Source organism: Hemiscyllium ocellatum, unplaced genomic scaffold, assembly GCF_020745735.1.
Source record: "Hemiscyllium ocellatum isolate sHemOce1 unplaced genomic scaffold, sHemOce1.pat.X.cur. scaffold_1974_pat_ctg1, whole genome shotgun sequence".
NCBI lineage: Eukaryota > Metazoa > Chordata > Chondrichthyes > Orectolobiformes > Hemiscylliidae > Hemiscyllium > Hemiscyllium ocellatum.
The window spans coordinates 1-26,324 of NW_026867931.1; the positions used below are offsets into that span (position 1 = coordinate 1).

Sequence of the window (26,324 nt, forward strand, 5' to 3'; positions counted from 1 at the left end):
CTTCTTCTCACCTATTTTTACCTCCAAAATAGAGGGAAAGCACCTCTGGATCCCACCACAACAATTTGCCCCACAATCCTGGTATCTGGCTGCGCACTAGGTGGAGTGGAATAGTCTGTACTGGGACCCATTGGGGCCCTGAAACACTTGGTAAAGACTAAAATCATCTGACATTGAGAACCCCACCACATTGTATGCATTTTCTATTGTTTTTACTCGGTTCCCTTGTTTTTTCCGAATGAACCTGTTTAAAGTTGTTATTAGACGCACCTGCACTCGCTGTGAATTGAACCCAGGCCTCCCGGTCAAGATTCGGGATATTTTCACCGCATCACAAGACATCGACTCTAAATTCCCTTGTCCCTTAATGTTTCTGGTGCTTAGCTGCTGAGTCACGCCCGAATCAACTCTGCAAATGGGAGGAAGGGGCGGAACTGGAGGACCAAGCGGCGGCCGGTCCTCGAACCAGAGTGAGTGAGGGGCGGGGCCAAAGCATTCTCGGGAGTGAACGCGTCAGGATTGGTCAGAATGCAAACTGTTTTGCAGGATTGATCGTTTTCACTACATAGTGGAGTGTTAAACCTCTGTCATAAATCAATGTGAGATTTTAAGAAATAGTTGTGATGTAAATCTGATAACGTACATATTTTCAATCGATTTGCACAAATTGAGTAAGAAACTTGTTTTCAAACTCAGAACGACTGGTAATTTACATACTTGGCCAGTATGGTTGAGTTGGACCGAACAATCTACTCTCATACTAGCCAGCTCTATATCTGTAAGTCGACAGAACTGTTGTTAATGACAAATATTTCACCCATGATTCTCTTCAGTTATGAATAATCTGTATAAACTCACCGGAAACCTCAGACGCACGCGCAGTTTGGTTCCTATGTGGCACATGCGCAGTGTCACACTGATCGGGACAGGGAGAGGGAGAGACACGGAGCTGAATTCTCCGGCAAGTAGCTGCGATCGGCTTCAGAGAGTGCGCTCAGAGCCGGTGTGTGGGAGCGTCGCTGGGAGAAAGGAGCGGACAGAATTCACAAATCTCGGATAGAGGTAAAAAAAACACAAAAAAGCCCCTCCAGGCCCGGGAAGGAGGTGGCGGTCTCTGATCAGGGGAAGCGGCCCAGGGTCACGGCCGCCATTTGTTTGAGGGAAGAGGGAGCGCTCTGGGCCGCCATGTTGTGAAGGTCAAGGTGCAGGAGGGCGGGGCTATCGGGGTCTGTAGAACAATCAGAGGAAAGGGAAGCCCCATTGTTACTGATGAATTCCATGAACACAGCGTCACTGGGCGGTCCCGCAGGAATCTCCTCTCTCAGTCCCTGCTGTGATGTTTCACCCCAATCACAACCAGCAGCTCTCCTCCTCTCTCAGCTCCCCTTCTGTCCTTCCTGCAGCATCTGTCCCCTGGGGCATTGAGCTGCCTGTCCTGTCCCTCCCTCAGCTGTTGTTCTGTAATCCCTGTGATATCCCAGTCCCATTTTAGATTACTTCACCAAAGACAGGGATGCACCCGGTGGATTTTTCTTAACATCAGCAATTGTTTAATACTCACTTACATGTTTTTTAATTACATCATTTTTGAAGCATTTATTTCACATTCAATCATTTACAATGGTGGGATTTGGACTTGTGTCCAGAGAACACTTGCTGAGTTTCTGGATAAATAGTCACACAATAATGCCCCAAGGCCATCACTTCACCTGCTCACAGTTTGTATATCCCAGTGCAACATGAATCAAAACCCTTTCTTCCTGCACAATTGTTTGACCCGGCGCTCTGGTGTAGTGACTCAGTACCTCACCGTCTGGTATCCCTCACTGTGGGGGTCTAATTGCTGCTTCTGTCAGCCTCTCTCACTTTTGAAGCTACTCCAGATCATGAGCCAACAGAATTCTCCGCTCCAGAGAGATGAGGCAGCACAGGTCAGGAATGGAGACTGGGATTTTCCAGATCTATGTGGGGCTCAGTGCCATTCTATATGTGTCACCCTCAAAGCATTAGTCTAATTTCCCATTCTGCCCCTTTCTGTGTCTTCTACAGGTACTCATGGAGTTCCTGACTCAATAGACTTGCCAACTGCTGGCTGGGACGATGGTTGGTCAGCCGGAAAGACACAGTCAGGGAGGTCGGAGTCTTCAATCAATCCTGCTGCCAGGTAAGATCACTCCAGTGCACAGAGCAGAAAGTAGTAAGAGGGATCCAAACATCAGCTAACAAGACAGGACATAGAGAAAGTGCTGGAGGGGGAGCACAGTACAGACACAACCCAGGCTCAATCACCATACCTGCTGCAAGTTTTGTTGTAATGAGACAGCATCGGGAGTTCCCAGTTATCAGTCCAGTCCTGTGCTTTCTTAGGGAGCATCAGAACAACTGAGGGGAAAGCAGGCCTCCCATGAGAGGGTGGTAATGCAATCTGGGATCTTTCTGTTCCCTATTCCCTCTCCAACACTATCTACGGCTTGTATTGAGGACCAGTGTCTTCAATCATTCTAACTCCTATCACAGTTCCTATCTCTGTCATCTCCTCCCCTCTCACCAATTATTTCACATATTTGAAACCTCCAGTCCAGATGACCATCCATAACGCTGTAACTTGCTTTAGTCTCTACAACATGCGTTGTCTCGATAGTCTTCTCCTCCAATAACTGCAGACGTAGGGTCTGTTTCTGTGCGGCATGATTCTTCGGACGAGGTTTCCTAAATGGAATGAGTCACATTTGCCTGTGTTTGGCCCATATCCTTTCAAACCTTCCCCTCTCCATGTACCTGCCCAAGTGCCTTTTCCATGTTGTAATTGTACTTGATTTTACCATTTCCTCTGGCAGTCCATTCCGTCTATGCACCATTTTCTGTGGATAATGTTGCCCCTCAGCTCCCTCTTTAAATCCTTACTCTCTCACCCCACCTTTATGCCTCTAGCTTTGGACTCACCTACCCTTGGCTATTCACCGTACTTAGGCCCTACATTGTTTCATAAACCTTTATAAGGTAACCCTGTGGCCTCCTCTGCCCAGGAGAAATATTGACGACAGTGTTACCAATATCTCCAACTCATGTACTCAATGCTCTGACCAATGAAGACAAGTGTGCCAATTACCGCTTTCAACACCCGGTCCCCCTGTGATGCCAGTCCAAGGAACAATGTAACTGCACCCCTTGGTCTCTCCCTTTTCTACAACACTCTCCAGGGCCCAACCATTAACTGTGTTAGTCCTCCCTGGTTTGTCTGATTAAATCCAATACCTGAATTAAACTCTATCTTTCATTCCTTGGCCCACTGGCCCAGTTGATTAATATCCCCTTCGATATCTATATTCCCTGCCCACTCTTCCACTAATCTTGGTATCCACAAACATACTAACAGGGACTGCTCTCTTTTCACTCAGATTGTTTATGTAAATGGTGCACAACAGTGGTCCCATCACCAATCCTTACAGCACACTGCTGGTCAGAGGCCCCAGTTTAAACAACAACCCTCTCCCACCATCCTCTGTCTCTCACTGTCATCCCATTTTGTATCCAGTTGGCAAGCTCTCCCTGATCCTTTGTTATCTACCGTTACTAACCAATGGATCAGGCTTCACCCTGAACAGGGGTTTGTGGAAGCCAGAAACAACGTCTGTTGCTCTGCCTTTGTCTATGTTTTTGGTCACATCTTGAGCAAACTCCAGTCAAGTTTGTGAGACATGTTATCCCACGCACAAAGCCATGCTGGCTGTTCGTAATAAGGCCTACCTGTCAGAACAACTGACCCACCCTGATGTCTCGCTCATCAGCCTGTAGCTCCCTGGCTTTCTCTTGCAGCCTTTCTTAATTAATGACACAACATTATAATCATAGTCAGAGAGTCATACCACACTGTTCTGTTAACACTAACCATACTCTAAAACGGATCTCATCCCACCTACCTGTTCCTGGATCATATTCCTTCATACCTTTCTTATTTCTGCCCTAATCCAAATGTCTTTTAAACATTGTAAATGTCCCCACATTCACCCCTTCCTTGGGAAGTTCATTCCACACACAACCCATCCTCTGTGTAACAATGTGCTCCTCATGTCTTTTTTTTATATGTCTCTCCTCTAAACTTAAAAATGTAATGCCTTGCCTTGAAACTCCCCTGTCCATGGGAAAGACAACTCCCATTAACTCGATCTATCCTCCTCATGATTTTATAAACATCTATGAGGTCATCTGTCAACATTCAGGTTTCAGTGAAAAATACCAACCTGTTCAGCCTTTCTTCATACTGAAGCCTTTCATACCCAGCCACATCCCAGTAAATCTCCTCCCAACCCTTTCCTGCTTAATAATATCCTTCCTATAACTGGTCGACCAGAACTGGACACAGTATTCCTGAAGAGGACTCACCAATGGCCTGTATAATCTCAATATGGCTTCCAACTCCTATATCCAAAGGACTGAGCAGTGAAGGCAAATGAGGCAAGCACCTTTTTTTAAACTATCCTGTCTCTCCATGTTACAAATTTCAAAGAATTATGTACCTGAACCCTGAGGTCCCTCTGTTCTACGACACTCCCGAAGGTCCTACCATTAATTGTATAAGCCCTGCCCGTGTTTGTTGTACCAAATGCATTCCCGCACATTTATTCAGATTGAACTCCATCTACAGCTTTTCAGCTGTTCACGCATTTCATCAGGATGCCTTTGTAATCTCAGAAAACCACCTTCACTGTCCACAATGCCACCCTCCAGTCTATCAGCCTCTCACACATAGCTCTCTATGGTACAAATATCTCTGCTAGGGGCCCTACAATGTCTTCTGCTGCAAATGTGTTGCTGGTCAAAGCACAGCAGGTTAGGCAGCATCTCAGGAATAGAGAATTCGACGTTTCGAGCATCCTGATGAAGGGCTTATGCTCGAAACGTCGAATTCTCTATTCCTGAGATGCTGCCTAACCTGCTGTGCTTTGACCAGCAACACATTTGCAGCTGTGATCTCCAGCATCTGCAGACCTCATTTTTTACTACAATGTCTTCACCAGCTTCCCACAATGTCCTGAGCTACATTTGATCACGTCCTGGGGATTTATCTACCTTTGTGTTTTAAACCCTCCAGCACCTCCTCTTCGATAATGTGGACTCATTTCAAGACATTGGGTCATAGAGATATACAGCATGGAAACAGGCCCTTCAGACCAACTCCTGCATGACGTTTCTAGTCACATTTGCCACAATTTTGCCAATATCCCTCTAAATCTTTGCTATTCATACACCCATCCACATACCTGCAAATCGCCTCCCCAGATCTACTTTAAAAATTCATGTCGAATACTATCTTGCTCCATTGAATAACTTGAACTTGTGGGCCAGGCCTTTCCTTTTCCATCACTATTTTCAAACGAATACAATTGTGGTGACTTTCCAAAGGGCTCCCCCACTAACCCCTCAGTCCCGTTCCCGACCTTGTTTCCCAAGGGGAGGTCAGCTTTAGCCCCATTCTCCAGTTGGGCCACTTACATAATGACTGGGAGTTTCAGGAACACACTTAACAAATTCCTTTCATCCAAATGCTTAACTTAGTAGGAATCCCAGTCCACGTTTGGAACAGTTAGGATCCCCTATCATTACAACCCTAATATTATAAGAGATATCTGAGATCTCCTGACATATTTGCTCCTTCATCTCCCATTGCCTATCGCTGTAGTCCGACCATAGAAAACTAATGGCCAATTTTTATTTCTCAGTTCCACTAATATCGTTTAACTGGGCGATCCTGCATGAATACTCCCTCTAGGTCCTGCTGGGATGTTTCCCCCAGTCAAAACCACCAGCTCTCCGCCTGTTTTGCCTCCTGTTCTATCCTTCCTGCAGCATCTGTCTCCGGAACATCGAGCTGCTGGTCCTGTCGCTCCCTCAGCTGTGTTTCTGTAATACCTATGGTATCCCAATCCCATGTTCCCATCCATGCTCTGGGTTTATCTGCCTTATCTGTCTGGCCCTTTGCATTGAAATAACTGCAGTTTAATCCACCCGTTTTCCCTCATTGTCTGCTATGTTCGTGCCTGCCTTGTCTATTTATATTGCTGTCTACAACATCTGTACCAGCCTCAAATTTCCTTCTGGCCTTACAACTCTTTGGAGTCACACAGCCCTGCCAGACAAGTTTAAATCCTCTCGAGCAGCTCCAGCAACGTTCCCCACCAGGATATGGGTCCCCCTCCTGCTCCCAGTTCAGGTGCCTTCCCAGCCCTGTCTACCTGTGCTGACACCTTCAGACATCCAGGGACTTGCCCACCAAGGTCCCTGTATTCCTCAGTACTCCAGGAGGACCGACCATTCATGATGGATATCATTTGTTTATGAGACTTCCCACAGTGCATTGCCTCACAGTGATCAGAAGTAAACTCTGTCTGCCATTCCTCTGCTCAGTTTATCATCTGATGGACATTAGACTGCAGCCTGAGTCCATCCCCCTCACCATGGACAACACCCTCACCTTTCATGTTATATACAAACCTACTAATGTTACCTTCTGCTTTCCCATCCGAGTGATTAATGTCCATAATGTCCAGCAATGGCTCCTGCACAGATCCCTGTGGTACACCCGCTGGGCAAAGGCTTTCAATCACAAAACCAACCCTCCACCAATTGTGGAGCCAATTTACCAACTGACCTTGGATCCCATGGGATCTTCCCTTTTGGACCAGCCTTCCGTGTGGGACCTTGTCAAAGACCTTAATGAACTCCATGTAACCCACATCATCTGGACTGCCCTCATCAATATCAGAGGACAGTTGTCTAGCAGATCCATACAGACAATCCTGACTGAAACTGCGGGGGTATCCGTTTCTGGCGAATACATTGTAGAGGTGTTCTTCTTCCTCTTTTTGCAGTTCTGGTGTACTGCAGTGTGTTGTGGCCCTTTTGAACCATGTCTTGATGCAACTTCTTTTGTGTGTGTTGGGGTGGTTGCTTTCGTAGTTCAGGACTTGGTCTGTGTGTGTGGCTTTCCTGTATACCTTTGTGGTGAATTCTCCGTTCGGTGTTCTCTGTACCATCACGTCTAGGAATGGGAGTTGGTTGTCCTTTTCTACCTTTGTAGTGAATCGGATTCCTGTGAGTGTGGCGTTGATGATCTGGTGTGTGTTCTCTATTTCTGTGTTTTTAATTATTACAAAGGTGTCATCCACATATCTGACCCAGAGTTTGGGTTGAATTTGCGGTAAGACTGTTTGTTCTAATCTTTGCATTACCGCTTCTGCGATGAGTCCAGAGATGGGTGAGCCCATGGGTGTGCTGTTGATTTGTTCACATATTTGGTTGTTGAATGTGAAGTGTGTTGTGAGGCACAGGTCCAGTAGTTTGAGTATGCCGTCTTTGTTGATAGGTTCCCCGTCTTGTTGTCTGTTCTGTACGTCCAGCAGGTTGGCTATTGTTTCTCTGGCTAGGGTTTTGTCAAGAGAGGTGAACAGTGCTGTTACGTCGAATAGTTTCTTCCTTGTCTACGTGTGTATTTCTGATGATGTCCAAGAATTCCTGTGTTGACTGTATAGAGTGTCTGGATCTGCTGATCAGGTGTTTCAGTTTCTGTTGTAGCTCTTTAGCCAGTTTGTGTGATGGTGTCCCTGGTAGTGATACTATGGGTCTGAGTGGGATGTCTGGTTTGTGTACTTTAGGTAGTCCATAGAATCTGAAGGTGTTGTTGCTTTCAGTTTTCATTATCTGTAGGTCAAACGTGGTTATCTATCTTTTTTGTAGTTTCTCAGTGTGTTGTTTATCCTATTGGTGAGCTGTGGGGTGGGGTCAAACACCATGCAATTTCATCAACAGATGCCTCAGGGAAAGACAACAGAACGAGGACATGCCACGGCCCAAAGGACTGGCCCATGTTACCATACGTCAAGAACATTTCTGAACTGACAGCCAGACTACTGCGACCACTCGGACTCATAACAGCACACAAACCAACAGCCACTCTCAGACAACAGCTCACCAGAACAAAGGACCCGATACCCAGCATGAGCAAAACCAACATCGTGTACAAAATCCCATGCAAGGACTGCACAAGACACTACATAGGACAAAAAGGAAAACAGCTAACGATCCGTATCCAAGAACACCATTTAGCCACGAAACGACACGACCAGCTATGCTTAGTAGCCACACACTCCTATGACAAGCAACATGAATTTGACTGGGACAACACTACTATTATAGGACAAGTCAAACAGAGAACAGCCAGGGAATTCCTCGAGGCATGGCACTCATCCACAGATTCAATCAACAGACACATCGACCTGGACCCGATATACCGGCCACTGCAGCGAACAGCTGGAACTGGCAACCGGAAGCGGCAGAGACAAACCACTATAAATGCCGGAGGAAACATCACAGAAGCGCTTCACAGGAGGCTCCCAAGCACTGAGGATGTAACCTTGACAGGGGACGAAACGTCTGCAATACAAATTCCCAGCTCGGCGAACAGAACCACAACAACGAGCACCCGAGCTACAAATCTTCTCCCAAACTTTGAAGCCCTTTAGACTCTACAAAGCTCCGTCATGAGCAAGCCCCCATCTCGCTATTTCCTTTGCCTTCTTCAGTTTCTGCAACTCGCTGTATCTTCCAGTAACGCTCTTTAGTTACTGCAGGTCTGCCTAGCTCCCCAGATAACCTGTTCCATCCCCTACAGCTCCATCAATCACTGTAACACCCTCTGCTCTGTCTAATCCTCCTATTTCCCACTGTCTTCCAGGTACAATGGTGATCCTGTAAGAGACCAGTGCGGAATGGGATGTTATAAATCTCAGCTGAGGCTTGCGGCCTACCATTACCTGGGAGTCACTAAGGGAGAGAATCTGAGAGAGAGCAGCACAAAGCGGGAGAATATAAATCAGCAGCGAGGGTCAAGGCCGACTGGGACTTGGATCTGGAGAAACAGCAGAGCAGGAGGCTGGAAATCAGCACCGAGTCACAGAGGGAGTGACCGTGGGAGGGAGCAACTTGGAGCAGGAGCTTGAGGCTGACTCACACCTGGGAGAATATAAATCAGCACTGAGGATCGAGGCCTCGCTGTACCTGGGAGTGACAGAGACGGTGACCCTGTGAGGGAGCAGACTAGAGTGAGAGCTGGACGATTACACGTCCGAGGAGACACATCACTGTGTGTGCACGAGTCCCTCCCTTGTTCTGTGTTTGTGTGTGTCCCCTTCCCTCGCTGTGTGTGTGTAACTCTCCTCACTGTGTGTGTCCCTCCCTCGCTGTGTGTATCCCACCCATCCCTCGCTCTGTGTGTGTGTGTGTGTGTGTGTGTGTGTGTCCCCGCCTCGCTGTGTGTGTGTCCCACCCCCTCGTGTGTATGTGCGTGTGGCCCCTCTCTCGCTGTGTGTGTGTGCGTGTCCCCTCCCTCGCTCTGTGTGTGTGTGTGTGTGTGCGCGTGTGCGCGTGTCCCCCTCCCTCGCTGTGTGTTCGCGTGTCCCCCTCCCTCGCTGTGTGTGCGCGTGTCCCCCTCCCTCGCTGTGTGTGCGCGTGTCCCCCTCCCTCGCTGTGTGTGCGCGTCTCCCCCCTCCCTCGCTGTGTATGCGTCTCCCCCCTCCCTTGCTGTGTGTGCGTGTCCCCCCTCCCTCGCTGTGTGTGCGTGTGTCCCCTCCCTCGCTCTGTGTGCGTGTCCCCCCTCCCTTGCACTGTGTGCGTGTCCCCCTCCCTCGCTGTTTGTGCGTGTCCCCCTCCCTCGCTGTGTGTGCGCGTCCCCCTCCCTCGCTGTGTGTCCCCCTCCCTCGCTGTGTCCCCCTCCCTCGCTGTTCGTGACCCCCCCCCGCTGTGTGCGTGTGTCCCCCTCCCTCGCTGTGTGAGTGTCCCCCTCCATCGCTGTGTCTGTCCCTCCCTCGCTGTGTATCTGTGCGTGTCCCTCCCTCACTGTGTGTGTGCGTCCCCCTCCCTCGCTCTGTGTGTGTGTGTGTGTGCGTGTCCGTGTCCCTCCCTCGCTGTGTGTGTGTCCCCCTCCCTCGCTCTGTGTGTGTGTGTGTGTGTGTGTGTGTGTGTGTGTGTGTGTCCCCTCCCTCGCTGTGTGTGTGTGTGTGTGTGTGTGTGTCCCTCCCTCGCTGTGTGTGTGTGTCCCTTCCTCGCTCTGTGTGTGTGTGTGTGTGTGTGTATGTGTGTGGTGTGTGTGTGTCCCCAACCCTCGCTGTATATGTGTGTGTGTGTGTGTGTGTTTGTATGTGGGTGTGTGTCCCACCCGCTCGCTGTGTGTGTCTGTTTTCCCCCCCTTCCTCGCTCTGTGTGTGTGTGTGTGTGTGTGTGTGTGTGCGTGTGTCCCCCCTCGCTGTGTGTGCACGTGTGCCTCCCTCGCTGTGTGTGTGTGTCCCTCCCTCGCTGTGTGTGTGTGTGTGTGTGTCCCACCCCCTCGCTGTGTGTGTGTGTGTCCCACCCCCTCGCTGTGTGTGTCCCACCCGCTCGCTGTATGTGTGTGTGTCCCTTCCTTGCTCTGTGTGTGCGCGTGTGTGTGTGTGTGTCCCTCCCTCGCTGTGTGTGTTTGTCCCCCCCTCCCTCGCTGTGTGTGCGTGTCCCCCCTCCCTTGCTGTGTGTGTGTGTGTGTCCCCCTCCCTCGTTGTGTGTGTGTGTCCCCCTCCCTTGCTGTGTGTGCGTGTCTCCCCCTCCCTCGCTGTGTGTCCCCCTCCCTCGCTGTGCGTGACCCCCCGTCGCTGTGTGCGTGAGTATGCCCCTCCATCGCTGTGTGTGTGTCCCCCTCCCTCGCTGTGTATGTGTGCGTGTCCCTCCCTCACTGTGTGTGTGCGTGTCCCTTCCTGGCTGTGTGTGCACATGTCCCTCCCACCCTGTGTGTGTGTGTGTCCCCTCCCTCGCTGTGTATGTGTGCGTGTCCCTCCCTCACTGTGTGTGTGCGTGTCCCTTCCTGGCTGTGTGTGCACATGTCCCTCCCACCCTGTGTGTGTGTGTGTCCCCTCCCTCGCTGTGTGTGTGTGTGTCCCCATCCCTCGCTGTGTGTGTGTCCCCTCCCTCGCTGTGTGTGTGTGTGTCCCCATCCCTCGCTGTGTGTGTGTCCCCATCCCTCGCTGTGTGTGTGTCCCCATCCCTCGCTGTGTGTGTGTCCCCATCCCTCGCTGTGTGTGTGTCCCCATCCCTCGCTGTGTGTGTGTCCCCTCCCTCGCTGTGTGTGTGTCCTCCCTCGCTGTGTGTGTGTCCCTCCCTCGCTGTGTGTGTGTCCCCTCCCTCGCTGTGTGTGTCCCTCCTCGCTGTGTGTGTGTCCCCCCCTCGCTGTGTGTGTGTCCCCCCCTCGCTGTGTGTGTGTCCCCGCCTCGCTGTGTGTGTGTGTCCCAGCCCCTCGTGTGTGTGTGCGTGTGTCCCCCCCTCGCTGTGTGTGTGTGCGTGTCCCCTCCCTCGCTGTGTGTGTGTGTGTGTGTGTGTGGTGTGTGCGCGTGTCCCCCTCCCTCGCTGTGTGTGCGCGTGTCCCCCTCCCTCGCTGTGTGTGCGCGTGTCCCCCTCCCTCGCTGTGTGTGCGCGTGTCCCCCCTCCCTCGCTGTGTGTGCGTGTCCCCCCTCCCTCGCTGTGTGTGCGTGTGTCCCCCTCCCTCGCTCTGTGTGTGCATGTCCCCCCTCCCTCGCTGTGTGTGCGTGTGTCCCCCTCCCTCGCTGTGTGTGTGCATGTCCCTCCCTCGCTGTGTGTGCGTGTCCGTCGCTCTGTGTGCGTGTCCCCCCTCCCTCGCTATGTGCGCGTGTCCCCCCCTCGCTGTGTGTGCGCGTGTCCCCCTCCCTCGCTGTGTGTGCGCGTGTCCCCCTCCCTCGCTGTGTGTCCCCCTCCCTCACTGTTCGTGACCCCCCCTCGCTGTGTGTGCGCGTGTCCCCCCCTCGCTGTGTGTGCGCGTGTCCCCCTCCCTCGCTGTGTGTCCCCCTCCCTCACTGTTCGTGACCCCCCCTCACTGTGTGTGAGTGTCCCCCTCCCTCGCTGTGTGAGTGTCCCCCTCCCTCGCTGTGTGTGTGTCCCCCTCCCTCGCTGTGTGTGTGTCTCCCCCTCCCTCGCTGTGTGTCCCCCTCCCTCGCTGTGTGTGACCCCCCCTCGCTGTGTGTGTGTGTCCCCCTCCCTCGCTGTGTGTGTGTCCCCTCCCTCGCTGTGTGTGTGTCCCCTCCCTCGCTGTGTGTGTGTGTCCTCCTCCCTCGCTGTGTGTGTGTCCCCTCCCTCGCTGTGTGTGTGTGTCCCCCTCCCTCGCTGTGTGTGTGTGTCCCCCTCCCTCGCTGTGTGTGTGTCCCCCTCCCTCGCTGTGTGTGTGTCCCCCTCCCTCGCTGTGTGTGTGTGTCCCCCTCCCTCGCTGTGTGTGTGTGTCCCCCTCCCTCGCTGTGTGTGTGTCCCCCTCCCTCGCTGTGTGTGTGTGTCCTCCTCCCTCGCTGTGTGTGTGTGTCCCCCTCCCTCGCTGTGTGTGTGTCCCCTCCCTCGCTGTGTGTGTGTGTCCCCCTCCCTCGCTGTGTGTGTGTGTCCCCCTCCCTCGCTGTGTGTGCGCGTGTCCCTCCCTCGCTGTGTGTGCGCGTGTCCCCCTCCCTCGCTGTGTGTCCCCCTCCCTCGCTGTTTGTGACCCCCCCTCGCTGTGTGCATGAGTGTCCCCCTCCCTCGCTCTGTGTGTGTCCCACCCGCTCGGTGTGTGTGTCCCCCTCCCTCGCTGTGTGTGTGTCCCCTCCCTCGCTGTGTGTGTGTCCCCCCCCCTCGCTGTGTGTGTGTCCCACCCCCTCGCTGTGTGTGTGTCCCACCCCCTCGCTGTGTGGGTCCCACCCGCTCGCTGTGTGTGTCTGTTTTCCCCCCCTTCCTCGCTCTGTGTGTGTGTGTCCCTCCTTCGCTGTGTGTGTGCGTGTCCCCCCTCGCTGTGTGTGCACGTGTGCCTCCCTCGCTGTGTGTGTGTCCCCCTCCCTCGCTGTGTGTGTGCGCGCATGTCCCTCCCTCGCTGTGTGTGTGTGTGTGTGTGTGTGTGTGTGTGTGTGTGTCCCCGCTCCCCCGCTGTATGTGCGTGTCCGTGTCCCTCCCTCACTGTGCGTGTGTGTGTGTGTGTGTCCCTCCCTTGCTGTGTGTGTGTGTCCCCCTCACTGTGTGTGTGTGCGCATGTCCCTCCCTCGCTGTGCGTGTGTGTCCCCCTCACTGTGTGTGTGTGCGCATGTCCCTCCCTTGCTGTGCGTGTGTGGTGTGTGTGTGTGTCCCTCCCTCACTGTGTGTGTGTGTGTGTGTGTCCCTCCCTCGCTGTGTGTGCGTCCCACCCCCTCGCTGTGTGTGTCCCCGCCTCGCTGTTTGTCCCCCCATCGCTGTGTGTGCGTCCCACCCCCTCGCTGTTTGTCCCCCCCTCGCTGTGTCCCCCCCCGCTGTGTGATTGCGCATGTCCCTCCCTCGCTGTGTATGTGTGTGACCCCCCCCCTCACTGTGTGTGTCCTCCCTCACTCGCTGTGTGTGTATGTCCCCTCCCTCGCTGTGTGTCCCCTCCCTCGCAGTGTGTGTGTGTGTGTGTGTGTGTGTGTGCGTGTCCCTCCCTCGCTGTGTGTGTGTCCCACCCGCTCGCTGTGTGTGTGTGTGTGTGTCCCCCCCGCTCGCTGTGTGTGTGTGTGTCTCCCTTCCTCGCTGTGTGTGTGTGTGTGTGTGTGTGTCCCTCCCTCGCTGTGTGTGCGTGTCCGTGTCCGTGTCCCTCCCTCGCTGTGCGTGTGTGTGTGTCCCACCCGCTTGCTGTTTGTGTCCCACCCGCTCGCTGTGTGTGTGTGTTTGTCCCCCCCCCTCGCTGTGTGCGTGTGTCCCCTCCCTCGCTGTGTGTGTGTGTGTCCCCCTCGCTGTGTGTGTGTGTGTCCCTCCCTCGCTGTGTGTGTGTGTGTCCCCTCCCTCGCTGTGTGTGTGTGGTCCCCCTCCCTCGCTGTGTGTGCGTGTCTCCCCCTCCCTCGCTGTGTGTCCCCTCCCTCGCTGTGTGTCCCCTCCCTCGCTGTGCGTGACCCCCCCCTCGCTGTGTGCGTGAGTATCCCCCTCCATCGCTGTGTGTGTGTCCTCTCCCTCGCTGTGTGTGTGTGTGTGTCCCTCCCTCGCTGTGTGTGTCCCACCCCCTCGCTGTGTGTGTGCCCCTCCCTCCCTGTGTGGGTGTGTCCCACCCCCTTGCTATGTGTGTGTCCCCCTCCCTCGCTGTGTGCGTGTCCCCCTCCCTCGCTGTGTGCGTGTCCCCCCCTTCGCTGTGGCTGTCCCCCTCCCTCGCTGTGTGTGCGCGTGTCCCTCCCTCGCTGTGTGTTTGTGTGTGTCCCCTGCCTTGCTGTGTTTGTGTGTGTCCCCTACCTTGCTGTGTTTGTGTGTGTCCCTCCCACGCTGTGTTTGTGTGTGTCCCTCCCTCGCTGTGTTTGTGTGTGTCCCCCTACCTCGCTGTGTGTGTCCCCCTACCTCGCTGTGTGTGTCCCCCTACCTCGCTGTGTGTGTCCCCCTACCTCGCTGTGTATGTCCCCCCTCGCTGTGCGTGTCCCCCTCCCTCAGTGTGTGTGCGCGCATGTCCCTCCCTCACTGTGTGTGTGCGCGTGTCCGTCCCTCACTGTGTGTGTCCACCCCCTCCCTCGCTCAGTGTGTGACCCGCTTCCTCGATGTGCGTGTGTGTGTGTGTGTCCCTCGCTGTGTGTGTGTGTGTGTCTCCCTTCCTCGCTGTGTGTGTGTGTGTGTGTGTCCCTCCCTCGCTGTGTGTGCGTGTCCGTGTCCGTGTCCCTCCCTCGCTGTGCGTGTGTGTGTGTCCCACCCCCTCGCTGTGTGTGTCCCACCCCCTCGCTGTGTGTGTGTGTGTCCCTCCCTCGCTGTGTGTGTGCTTGTCCCCCCCTCCCTCGCTGTGTCTGTGTGTCCTCCTCCCTCGCTGTGTGTGCGTGTGTCCCTCCCTCGCTGTGTGTGTGTGTGTGTGTCCCCTCCCTCGCTGTGTGTGTGTCCCACTCCCTCGCTGTGTGTGTGTCCCCCCCTCCCTCGCTGTGTGTGCGTGTCTCCCCCTCCCTCGCTGTGTGTCCCCTCCCTCGCTGTGCGTGACCCCCCCTCGCTGTGTGCGTGAGTATCCCCCTCCATCGCTGTGTGTGTGTCCCTCTCCCTCGCTGTGTATGTGTGTGTGTCCCTCCCGCTCGCTGTGTGTGTGTCCCTCCCCCTCGCTGTGTGTGTGTCCCTCCCTCCCTGTGTGTGTGTGTGTGTCCCCTCCCTCGCTGTGTGTGTCCCCCCTCCCTCGCTGTGTGTGTCCCCCTCCCCCGCTGTGTGTCCCCCCCTCGCTGTGTGTCTTCCCCTCCCTCGCTGTGTGTGTGTGCGCGTGTCCCTCCCTCGCTGTGTGTGTGTGTGTCCCCTACCTTGCTGTGTGTGCGCGTGTCCCTCCCTCGCTGTGTGTGCGCGTGTCCCTCCCTCGCTGTGTGTGCGCGTGTCCCCCCCTCACTGTGTGTGTGTGTCCCCCTACTCGCTGTGTGTCCCCCTCCCTCGCTGTGTGTGCGCGTGTCCCTCCCTCGCTGTGTGTTTGTGTGTGTCCCCTACCTTGCTGTGTTTGTGTGTGTCCCTCCCTTGCTTTGTGTGTCCCCTTACCTCGCTGTGTGTGTCCCCTTACCTCGCTGTGTGTGTCCCCACCTCGCTGTGCGTGTCCCCCTCCCTCATTGTGTGTGCGCGCATGTCCCTCCCTCACTGTGTGTGTGCGCGTGTCCGTCCCTCACTGTGTGTGTCCACCCCCTCCCTCGCTCTGTGTGTGTGTGTGTGTGTGTGTGTCCCTCGCTGTGTGTGTACCCCACCTTCGCTGTGTGTGTCCCACCTCGCTGTGTGTGTCCCCCACTCGCTGTGTGTGTCACCCCCTGCTGTGTATGTGCGTTTGTCCCTCCCTCGCTGTGTGTGCGTGTCCCCCTCCCTCGCTGTGTGTGTGTTTATCCCTCCCTCGCTGTGTGCGTGTCCCTCCCTCGCTGTGTGTGTGTGCGTGTCCGTCCCTCACTGTGTGTGTGTGCACCCCTTCCCTCGCTCTGTGTGTGTGTCCCTACCTCGTTGTGTGTGTGTCCCCCTCCCTCGCTCTGTGTGTGTGTCCCTACCTCGTTGTGTGTGTGTGTCCCCCTCCCTCGCTGTATGTGTGTCCCCTCCCTCGCTGTGTCTGTCCCTCCCTCGCTGTGTATCTGTGCGTGTCCCTCCCTCACTGTGTGTGTGCGTCCCCCTCCCTCACTGTGTGTGTGTGTGTGTGTGTGTGTGTGTGTGTCCCACCCCTTCGCTGTGTGTGTCCCACCCGCTCGCTGTGTGTCCCCCCCACCCTCGCTGTGTGTGTGTGCGTTTCCCTCCCTCGCTGTGTGTGTCTGTCCCCCCTCACTCGCTGTGTGTGTCCCCCCTCCCTCGCTCTGTGTGTGTGTGTGTGTGTGTGTGTCCCTCCCTCGCTGTGTGTGCGTTTCCCTCCCTCGCTGTGTGTGTGCGTGTGTGTGCCCTCACTCGCTGTGTGAGTGTGTCCCTTCCTCGCTGTGTGTGTCCCGCCCCCTCGCTATGTGCATGTCCCCCTCTCCCACGCTGTGTTTGTGCGTGTCCCTCCCTCGCTGTGTGTTTGTTTGTGTGTGTCCCCTCCCTCGCTGTGTGTGCGCGTGTCCCTCCCTCGCTGTGTGTGTGTGTCCCCCCCTCGCTGTGTGTGTGTCCCCCCCTCGCTGTGTGTGTGAGTCCCCTCCCTCGCTGTGTGAGTCCCCTCACTCGCTGTGTGAGTCCTCCCTCCCTCGCTGTGTGTGTGTGTGCGTGTCCGTGTCCCGCTCCCTCGCTGTGTGCGTGTCACCTCCCTCGCTGTGTGCGTGTCCCCCCCTTCGCTGTGTGCATGTCCCTTCCTCGCTGTGTGTGTTTGTTTGTGTGTGTCCCCCTCCCTCGCTGTGTGTGCGTGTCCGTGTCCCTCCCTCGCTGTGCGTGTGCATATGTGTGTGTGTGTTTGTGTCCCCTCCCTCGCTGTGTTTGTGTCTGTCCCCCTCCCTCGCTGTGTGTGCGCGTGTCCCTCCCTCGCTGTGTGTTTGTGTATGTCCCCTACCTTGCTGTGTTTGTGTGTGTCCCCCTACCTCGCTGTGTGTGTCCCCATACCTCGCTGTGTGTGTCCTCCCTCGCTGTGTGTGTCCCCCCTGCTGTGTGTGCGTGCGTGTCCCCCTCCCTCATTGTGTGTGCGCGCATATCCCTCCCTCACTGTGTATGTGTGCGTGTCCGTCCCTCACTGTGTGTGTGTCCACCCCCTCCCTCGCTCTGTGTGTGTCCCGCTCCCTCAATGTGTGTGTGTGTGTGTGTGTGTGTGTGTGTGTCCCCATCCCTCGCTGTGTGTGCGTGTCCATGTCCCTCCCTCGCTGTGTGTGTGTGTCCACTCCCTCGCTGTGTGTGTCCCACTCGCTCGCTGTGTGTGTGTGTGTGTGTGTCTGAGTGTGTGCCCCCTCCCTTGCTGTGTGTGTGTCCCTCCCCCTCGCTGTGTGTGTGTCCCTCCCCCTAGCTGTGTGTGTCCCACCCGCTCACTGTGTGTGTGTGTGTGTGTGTGTGTGTGTGTGTGTGCGTGTGTCCACCCAACCCTCGCTGTGTGTGTGTCCCACCCTCGCTATGTGTGTCCCCATCCCTCGCTGTGTGTGTGTGTGTGTCCCTCCCTCACTGTGTGTGTGTCCCACCCGCTCGCTCTGTGTGTGTGTGTCCCCATCCCTCGCTGTGTATGTGTGTGTGGGTGTGTGCCCCCTCCCTTGCTGTGTGTGCGTGTCCGTGTCCCTCCCTCGCTGTGCGTGTGCATATGTGTGTGTGTGTGTGTGGTGTGTGTGTGTGTGTGTCCCCTCCCTCGCTGTGTGTGTGTCCCCATCTCTCGCTGTGTGTGCGTGCCCCCTCCCTCGCTGTGTGTGCGTGTCCGCGTCCCTCCCTCGCTGTGCGTGTGTGTGTGTGTGTGTGTGTCCCTCCTTCGCTGTGTGTGTGTGTCCCTCCTTCGCTGTGTGTGTGCGTGTCCCCCCCTCGCTGTGTGCGCACGTGTGCCTCCCTCGCTGTGTGTGTCCCCTCCCTCGCTGTGTGTGTGTGTGTGTCCCTTCCTCGCTGTGTGTGTCCCCCACCCGCTCGCTCTGTATGTGTGTGTGGGTCCCCATCCCTCGCTGTGTATGTGTATGTGTGGGTGTGTGCCCCCTACCTTGCTGTGTGTGCGTGTCCGTGACACTCCCTCGCTGTGCGTGTGTGTATGCGTGTGTGTGTGTGTCCCCCTCCCTCGCTGTGTGTGCGTGTCCGCGTCCCTCTCTCGCTGTGCGTGTGTGTGTGTGTGTGTGTGTGTGCGTGTCCCTCCTTCGCTGTGTGTGCGTGTCCCCCCCTCGCTGTGTGTGTGCGTGTCCCCCCCCTCGCTGTGTGCGCACGTGTGCCTCCCTCGCTGTGTGTGTCCCCCTCCCTCGCTGTGTGTATGTGTGTGTGTGTGTGTGCATGTCCCTCCCTCGCTGTGCGTGTGTGTGTGTGTCCCTCCTCGCTGTGTGCGTGTCCCCCCCCTCGCTGTGTGTACGTGTCCCCACCCCACGCTGTGTGTGTGTGTGTGTGTGTGTGTGTCCGCCCCTCCCTGTGTGTGCATGTGTGCCTCCCTCGCTGTGTGTGGGTCCCCCCCCTCGCTGTGTGTCCCCCCCTCGCTGTTTGTCCCCCCCTCGCTATGTGTGTCCCCCCCTCGCTGTGTGTGTTCTCCCCCCTCGCTGTGTGTCCCCCCCCACTCGCTGTGTGATTGCGCGTTTCCCCCCCCTCGCTGTGTGTGTTCGCGCATGTCCCTCCCTCGCTCTGTGTGTGTTGTGTGTGTGTGTGTGTGTCCCCATCGCTGTTTGTGTCCCTCCCCTCGCTGTGTGTGTCCCTCTCACTCGCTGTGTGTGTGTGTCCCCTCCCTCGCTGTGTGTGTCCCCTCCCTCGCTCTCTGTGTGTGTGTGTGTGTGTGTGTGTCCTCCCTCGCTGTGTGTGTCCCCCACCCGCTCGCTCTGTATGTGTGTGTGTCCCCCCATCCCTCGCTGTGTATGTGTATGTGTGGGTGTGTGCCCCCTCCCTTGCTGTGTGTGCGTGTCCATGTCCCTCCCTCGCTGTGCGGTGTGTGTGTGTGTCCCCCTCCCTCGCTGTGTGTGTGTCCCCTCCCTCGCTGTGTGTGTGTGTGTGTGTGCCCCCTCCCTCGCTGTGTGTGCGTGTCCGGGTCCCTCCCTCGCTGTGTGTGTGTGTGTGTGTGTGTGTCCCTCCTTCGCTGTGTGTGTGCGTGTCCCTCCCTCGCTGTGTGCGCATGTGTGCCTCCCTCGCTGTGTGTGTCCCCCTCTCTCGCTGTGTGTGCATGCCCCTCCCTCGCTGTGTGTGTGCGCGCGCGCGCGTGTGTGTGTCCCTCCCTCGCTGTGTGCATGTCCCCCCTCTCGCTGTGTGTACGTGTCTCCCCACCCCCACGCTGTGTGTGTGCGTGTCCGCCCCTCCCTGTGTGTGCACGTGTGCCTCCCTCGCTGTGTGTGCGTCCCACCCCCTCGCTATGTGTGTGTGTCCCTCCCTCGCTGTGTGTGTCCCCCACCCGCTCGCTCTGTATGTGTGTGTGTGTCCCCATCCCTCGCTGTGTATGTGTATGTGTGGGTGTGTGCCCCCTCCCTTGCTGTGTGTGCGTGTCCATGTCCCTCCCTCGCTGTGCGTGTGTGTGTGTGTGTCCTCCCTCGCTGTGTGTGTGTGTGTGTGTCCCTCCTTCGCTGTGTGTGTGCGTGTCCGGGTCCCTCCCTCGCTGTGTGCGCATGTGTGCCTCCCTCGCTGTGTGTGTGTCCCTCCTTCGCTGTGTGTGTGTGTGTGTCCCTCCCTCGCTGTGTGTGTGGGTGTGTGTCCCTCCCTCGCTGTGTGTGTGCGCGCATGTCCCTCTCTCGCTCTGTGTGTGTCCCCCCTCACTCGCTGTGTGTGTGTGTGTGCCTCCCTCGCTGTGTATGTCCCCTCCCTCGCTGTGTGTGTCCCCTCCCTCGCTCTGTGTGTGTGCTGTGTGTGTGTGTGTCCCCTCCCTCGCTGTGTGTGTCCCCTCCTCGCTGTGTGTGTGTGTGTGTCCCCTCCCTCGCTGTGTGTGTGTGTGTGTGTGTGTGTGTCCCTCGCTGTGTGTGTGTGTGTGTGTGTGTGTGCGTGCGTGTCCCTCCCTCGCTGTGTGTGTGTGTCCCAACCCCTCGCTGTTTGTGTCCCACCTGCTCGCTGTGTGTGTGTGTGTGCGTCCCTTCCTCGCTCTGTGTGTGTGTGTGTGTGGGTGTGTGTGTGTGTGTATGTGTGTGTCCCTCCCTCGCTGTGTGTGTGTCCCCCTTCCTCGCTGTGTATGTGTGTGTGTGTGTGTTGTGTGTGTGTGCGCGCCCCCTCCCTCGCTGTGTGTGCGTGTCGGTGTCCCTCCCTCGCTGTGTCCGTGTGTGTGTCCCTCCCTCGCTGTGTGTATGTCCCACCCCCTCGCTGTGTGTATGTCCCACCCCCTCGCTGTGTGTGTCCCACCCCCTCGCTGTGTGTGTCCCACCCGCTCTGTGTGTGTGTCTGTGTGTCCCTTCCTCGCTGTGTGTGTGTGTTTGTGTGTGTGTGTGTTTGTTTGTGTGCGCGCGCGCGTGTGTGTGAGTCCCTCCCTCGCTCTGTGTGTGTGTCCCCCCCTCGCTGTGTGTGTGTGTTCCCCCTCCCTCGCTGTGTGAGTGTCCCACTCCCTCGCTGTGTCTGTCCCTCCCTCGCTGTGTGTGTCCCTCCCTCGCTGTGTGTGTGTGTCCCTCCCTCGTGGTGTTTGTGTGTGTCCCCCTCCCTCGCTGTGTTTGTGTCTGTCCCCCTCCCTCGCTGTGTGTGTGTGTCCCTCCCTCGCTGTGTGTGTTTGTGTCTGTCCCCCTCCCTCGCTGTGTGTGTGTGTCCCTCCCTCGCTGTGTGTGCGTGTCCTCCCTCGCTGTGTGTGTGTGTGTGTGTGTCCCCCTCCCTCCCTGTGTGTGCACGTGTGCCTCCCTCGCTGTGCGTGCGTCCCACCCCCTCGCTATGTGTGTGTGTCCCCCTCGCTGTGTGTGTCCCCCTCCTCGCAGTGTCTGTCCCTCCCTCGCTGTGTATGTGTGCGTGTCCCTCCCTCACTGTGTGTGTGCGTGTCCCTCCCTGGCTGTGTGTGCACGTGTGCCTCCCTCGCTGTGTGTGTGTGTCCCTCCCTCGCTGTGTGTGTGTCCCACCCCCTTGCTGTGTGTGTCCCCCCTCCCTCGCTGTGTGTGCGTGTCCCCCTCCCCCGCTGTGTGTGCGTGTCCCTCCCCCGCTGTGTGTGCGTGTCCCTCCCTCGCTGTGTGTGTGTCCCTCCCTCGCTGTGTATGTGTGTGTGTCCGTCCCTCCCTGTGTGTGTGTGTGTCCCTCCCTCGCTGTGTGTGTCCCTTCCTCGCTGTGTGTGTCCCTCCCTCGCTGTGTGTGTGTCCCCCCCTCCCTCGCGGTGTTTGTGTGTGTCCCCCTCCCTCGCTGTGTTTGTGTCTGTCCTCCTCCCTCGCTGTGAGTGTGTGTCCCTCCCTCGCTGTGTGTGTGCGTGTCCCTCCCTCGCTGTGTGTGTTTGTTTGTGTCTGTCCCCCTCCCTCTGTGTGTGTGTGTCCCCCTCCCTCTGTGTGTGTGTGTCCCCCTCACTCGCTGTGTGTTTGTGTGTGTCCCCTACCTTGCTGTGTTTGTGCGTGTCCCTCCCTCGCTGTGTTTGTGCGTGTCCCTCCCTCGCTGTGTGTGTGTGTCCCCCTACCTCGCTGTGTGTGTCCCCCTCCCTCGCTGTGTGTGCGCGTGTCCCTCCCTCGCTGTGTGTTTGTGTATGTCCCCTACCTTGCTGTGTTTGTGCGTGTCCCTCCCTCGCTGTGTGTGTCTCCCACTCGCTGTGTGTGTGTGTGTGTCCCCTACCTCGCTGTGTGTGTCCCCCCTCGCTGTGTGTGTCCCCCCTGCTGTGTGTGCGTGTCCCCCTCCCTCATTGTGTGTGCGCGCATGTCCCTCCCTCGCTGTGTGTGTGTGCGTGTCCCTCCCTCACTGTGTACGTGTGCGTGTCCGTCCATCACTGTGTGTGTGTGTGTTCCCCCCCCTCGCTCTGTGTGTGTCCCGCTCCCTCACTGTGCGTGCGTGTGTGTGTGTGTGTGTGTGTGCATGTGTCCCCCTCCCTCGCTGTGTGCGCGTCCCCCTCCCTCGATGTGTGTGTGTGTGTGTGTGTGTGTCCCTCGCTATGTGTGTCACCCCCTGCTGTGTGTGTGCATGTCCCCCCCCATTGTGTGCGTGTCCCTCTCCCTCGCTGTGTGTGTGCGTGTCCCCTCCCTCGCTGTGTGTGTGCGTGTCCCTCCCTCGCTGTGTGTGTGTGCGTGTCCGTCCCTCACTGTGTGTGTGTGTGCGCCCCCTTCCCTCGCTGTGTGTGTGTGTCCCTCCCTCGCTCTGTGTGTGTGTGTGTGTGTGTTGTGTGTGTGTGTGTATATGCGTGCGCGCGCGTGTCCCTCCCTCACTGTGTGTGCGTGTCCCCCTCCCTTGCTGTGTGCGCACCCCCTCCCTCGCTGTGTGCACGTCCCCACCCTCGCTGTGTACGTGTCCCCCCCTCGCTATGTGCGTGTCCCCCTCCCTCGCTGTGTGTGTGCGTGTCCCTCCCTCGCTGTGTGTGTGTGCGTGTCCGTCCCTCACTGTGTGTGTGTGTGCGCCCCCTTCCCTCGCTGTGTGTGTGTGTCCCTCCCTCGCTCTGTGTGTGTGTGTGTGTGTGTGTGTGTGTGTGTGTGTGTGTATATGCGTGCGCGCGCGTGTCCCTCCCTCACTGTGTGTGTGCGTGTCCCCCTGTGTGTGCGTGTCCCTCCCTCGCTGTGTGCGCACCCCCTCCCTCGCTGTGTGCACGTCCCCACCCTCGCTGTGTACGTGTCCCCCCCTCGCTATGTGCGTGTCCCCCTCCCTCGCTGTGTGAGTGTCCCCCTCCCTCGCTGTGTCTGTCCCTCCCTCGCTGTGTATCTGTGCGTGTCCCTCCCTCACTGTGTATGTTTGTGTGTGTGTGTCCCCTCCCTCGCTCTGTGTGTGTGTGTCCCCCCACCCTCCCTGTGTGTGCGTGTCTCTCCCCCTCGCTGTGTGTGCACGTCCCCTCCCTCGCTGTGTGCGTGTCCCCCCCCCTCGCTGTGTGCACGTCCCCACCCTCGCTGTGTACGTGTCCCCCCCTCGCTGTGTGCGTGTGTGTGTGTGTGTGTGTCCCTCTCGCTGTGTGTGTGTCCCCCCCTCGCTGTGTGTGTGTGTGTGTGTGTGTGTCCCTCGCTGTGTGCGTGTGTGTGTGTGTGTCCCTCTCGCTGTGTGCGTGTCCCCCCCCTCACTGTGTGTGTGTCCCCCCCTCACTGTGTGCGTGTCCCCCCCCACTGTGTGCATGTCCCCCTCCCACGCTGTTTGTGTCCCCCCTCCCTCGCTGTGTGTGTGTGTGTGTGTGTCCCTCCCTCGCTGTGTGCGCGCATGTCCCTCCCTCGCTGTGTGTGTGTGCGTGTCCCTCCCTCACTGTGTGTGTGTGTGTGTGTTTGCGTGTGTCCCCCTCCCTCGCTGTGTGTGCGTGTCCCCCTCCCTCGCTGTGTGTGTGTGTGCGTGTCCCCCTCCCTCATTGTGTGTGTGTGTGTTTGTCCCTCCCTCGCTGTGTGTGCGTGTCCCCCTCCCTCGCTGTGTGTGTGTGTGTCCCTCCCTCGCTGTGTATGTGTGCGTGTCCGTCCCTCACTGTGTGTGTGTGTGTGTGTGCCCCCTTCCCTCGCTGTGTGTGTGTCCCTCCCTCGCTGTGTGTGTGCGCGTGTCCCCCCTCCCTCGCTGTGTGTGTGTGTGTCCCTTGCTGTGTGTGTGTGTGTGTGTGTCCCTCGCTGTGTGTGTGTCCCTCGCTGTGTGTGTGTCCCTCGCTGTGTGTGTCCCTCCCTCGTGTGTGTGTCCCTCGCTGTGTGTGTGTGTGTATGTGTGTGCATGTCCTCCCCTCACTGTGTGTGAGTGTCCTTTCCCTCGCTGTGTCTGTGTGTGTGTGTGTGTGCGCGGATGCATGTTCCCCCCTTCGCTGTGTGTGTCCGTGTCCCTTCCTCGCTGTGTGTGTGTGTGTGTGTGTGTGTGTGTCCCTGGATGAACAGTACTGCTGGGATAGTGGGCTGAAGAATAGCAGATGGAGTTTAATTAGATAAATGTGAAGTGTTCCATTTTGGTGAAACAAACCAGGGTGGGACTTGTACAGTTATTGTTCGGGCCCTGGGTAGTGTTTTCAGTCAGAGATCCAGTGACCCAGGTACACAGTTCTTTGAATGTGGTGTCACAGGTAGACAGGCTGGTGAAGCAGGCGTTTGGGATGGTTTCCTTCATTGGGCAGAGCATTGAGCGTAGGAGTTGGGATGTCATGTTGTATCTGTACAAGACATTGGTCAGGCCACTATAAAAGCATTGTTGATCAGCGGGAAGAACTCATCTGGTTCACTGACCTCCTTTAGGGAAGGACATCAAATATTCTAACCTGGTCTGGCTAACATGTGACTCCACACCCACAGCAATATGGCTGACTCTGAGCTGCCCTCTGGGTAATTAGCAGTGGGGTCAAAGAACGTTGTTCCAGGCAGTGACACCCACATCCCATGAATGAATAAATAAAAATACCTATGTCCCTCCCTACCTCGGCAAACCCCTCCAGCTGCAGCAATTCAGACTGGCTTTGTAACACCCTGACCACTCTCTGTAACACTCTCACCATCTCCAGCACCTTCACCTCTCCCTGTTCCTTTCCACCCTGACCGTGGTTCCCATTCCCACAGCACTCCTCCTGCTACCAGACCCTTTGCAATCCATTTAACATTTACTTCTAAAGCACTCTCTCACTTCAGGATTTGAAGTACTTTTTGGTGATCTTCTCAGCCTCATAATCTAGTATGATCCCTTTTGTCCTGAGTGAGGGATCAGTGGGAATTTCTTGCTGAGGTTTTTACTGTTTCAATTGAATGTCCTTTTGTTGAGTGTTTTGCATTGTCCCTTCAAATGTTTTCCACTGTTCATTTACAGGCACATATTTCAGTTTGTTTAGCCTGTTTACCTTGGTCAGTTCTCCTCTCAAACTCATGTAATTGGCTATTTTTGTTCCTAGTTTTGTGATTGCCCTTTTTGTGATTCACTTTAAAACTTTATATTTATTTAAACTGCACTTTATTACAATTTCCCGAAGGATCTCTGCAGGTGACATTACTCATTCACTAAGTTTCATTACACGGTCGCTCTGCGATAGTTATGTCCCTTAACAGTTGCACAATGTGTTTTTCAAAGAAACACTGAAAAAAAATTAACCGAACTCCATTTCCAATATCAATGTTGACCGTGTGATTGTCCCAGATTATACAAATATTGAAGATTTCCAAAATTATCACAATGCCTTTGTTAAAAAATTCCAATGAGTTCCTGTTTAATGCAGTGATGAGCAATGGAATGCTGTCTGGTGGCTAAAACTGCTGCTTGTGTCCTTGGCAAGTAGTAGCCAGAGTTTATATTCAGACTGACTCTACTTCATGATCTGCGGCCAAATGCTTTCTCTGTAATGCCTTTGTTATCCATTATTGATAACGTTGCCCATTTTTGCCTGGGTTTTCATGAGATTACGAACCACTGAATATTTTTGTTCACCCTGTATCCATGTCTCCCTGGTGTCTAAATCTCTTTTATCTCTGTGTCACAAATCCATCTACCTTATTACAGCAACATTGTCCATTAAAAAAAAACATAATATCCTCTCTTCCACAATTTTCTGTCACAAATCTATTTGCTGATGTACAATTTTAGTTAAACTCTGTCCCATCCTGTTCCTTTCTGCTTCTCTTCAGCCACATTCCCATGTTGTTCCATTGCTTCACCTTTTCCCTTTGGATTTGGAAAGCTCCTTTCACCTGCATCCTCTCTGTCAGTTTAATGCCCTGTCCATAAACCTACCGACATGACTGGCCAGGACACAGGTCCCAGCACAGTTCCAGGGGGACCATCCTAATAGATTTTTTTTTTGTAAATCAGGTCTGGGATGTGGGTGTCTCTTGCTGACCAGCCTTTCTTGCCCAGCCCTAGAAGCCCTTGAGCTGAGTAACTTGCTCGGCCATTTCAGAGGGTCATTGAGAGGCAAACACTTTGCTGTGGGTACGTCGTGCAGACCAGGTCAGGATGGGCAGATGTCCTTCTCTAAAGGACAAGTGTTTGGATTTGTTACACTTCAGTAGTGGTTTCATACTTAATTGTGGATTGTTAATAATTATTTTTAAAATTATTGATTTCAAATGTCTCCTTTTCAGATGGCGGGATTCAATCCTGCCTCCCCTGAATATTAGCTGAGGTTTTGGATATATTCTCTCGCAAAAATACCACTAGGCCATCACTTCACCTGCTCGCTGGGTGCTCATCCCTGAGCACTGATACCAGGGCATCATGAAGCTAAACCCATTCTTCCAACATGACTGTGTGATCCTGACATC

At 55.7% G+C, this 26,324-nt stretch overlaps 1 long non-coding RNA gene across 2 annotated transcripts in view; it reads left to right on the forward strand.

Annotated features, from left to right (window-relative positions):
• The first annotated feature begins 991 nt into the window (after window positions 1–991).
• Window positions 992–26,324, forward strand: part of LOC132810812 (uncharacterized) — a 38,970-nt gene continuing 13,637 nt past the window's right edge. Inside the window, exons 1-3 of one of the 2 annotated variants that reach the window (XR_009643112.1) lie at window positions 992–1,062; window positions 2,050–2,164; window positions 8,732–9,080. This is a non-coding gene — a long non-coding RNA (uncharacterized LOC132810812). The remainder of the gene's footprint in view (window positions 1,063–2,049; window positions 2,165–8,731; window positions 9,081–26,324) is intronic. The other variant, XR_009643111.1, reaches the window with a different exon arrangement.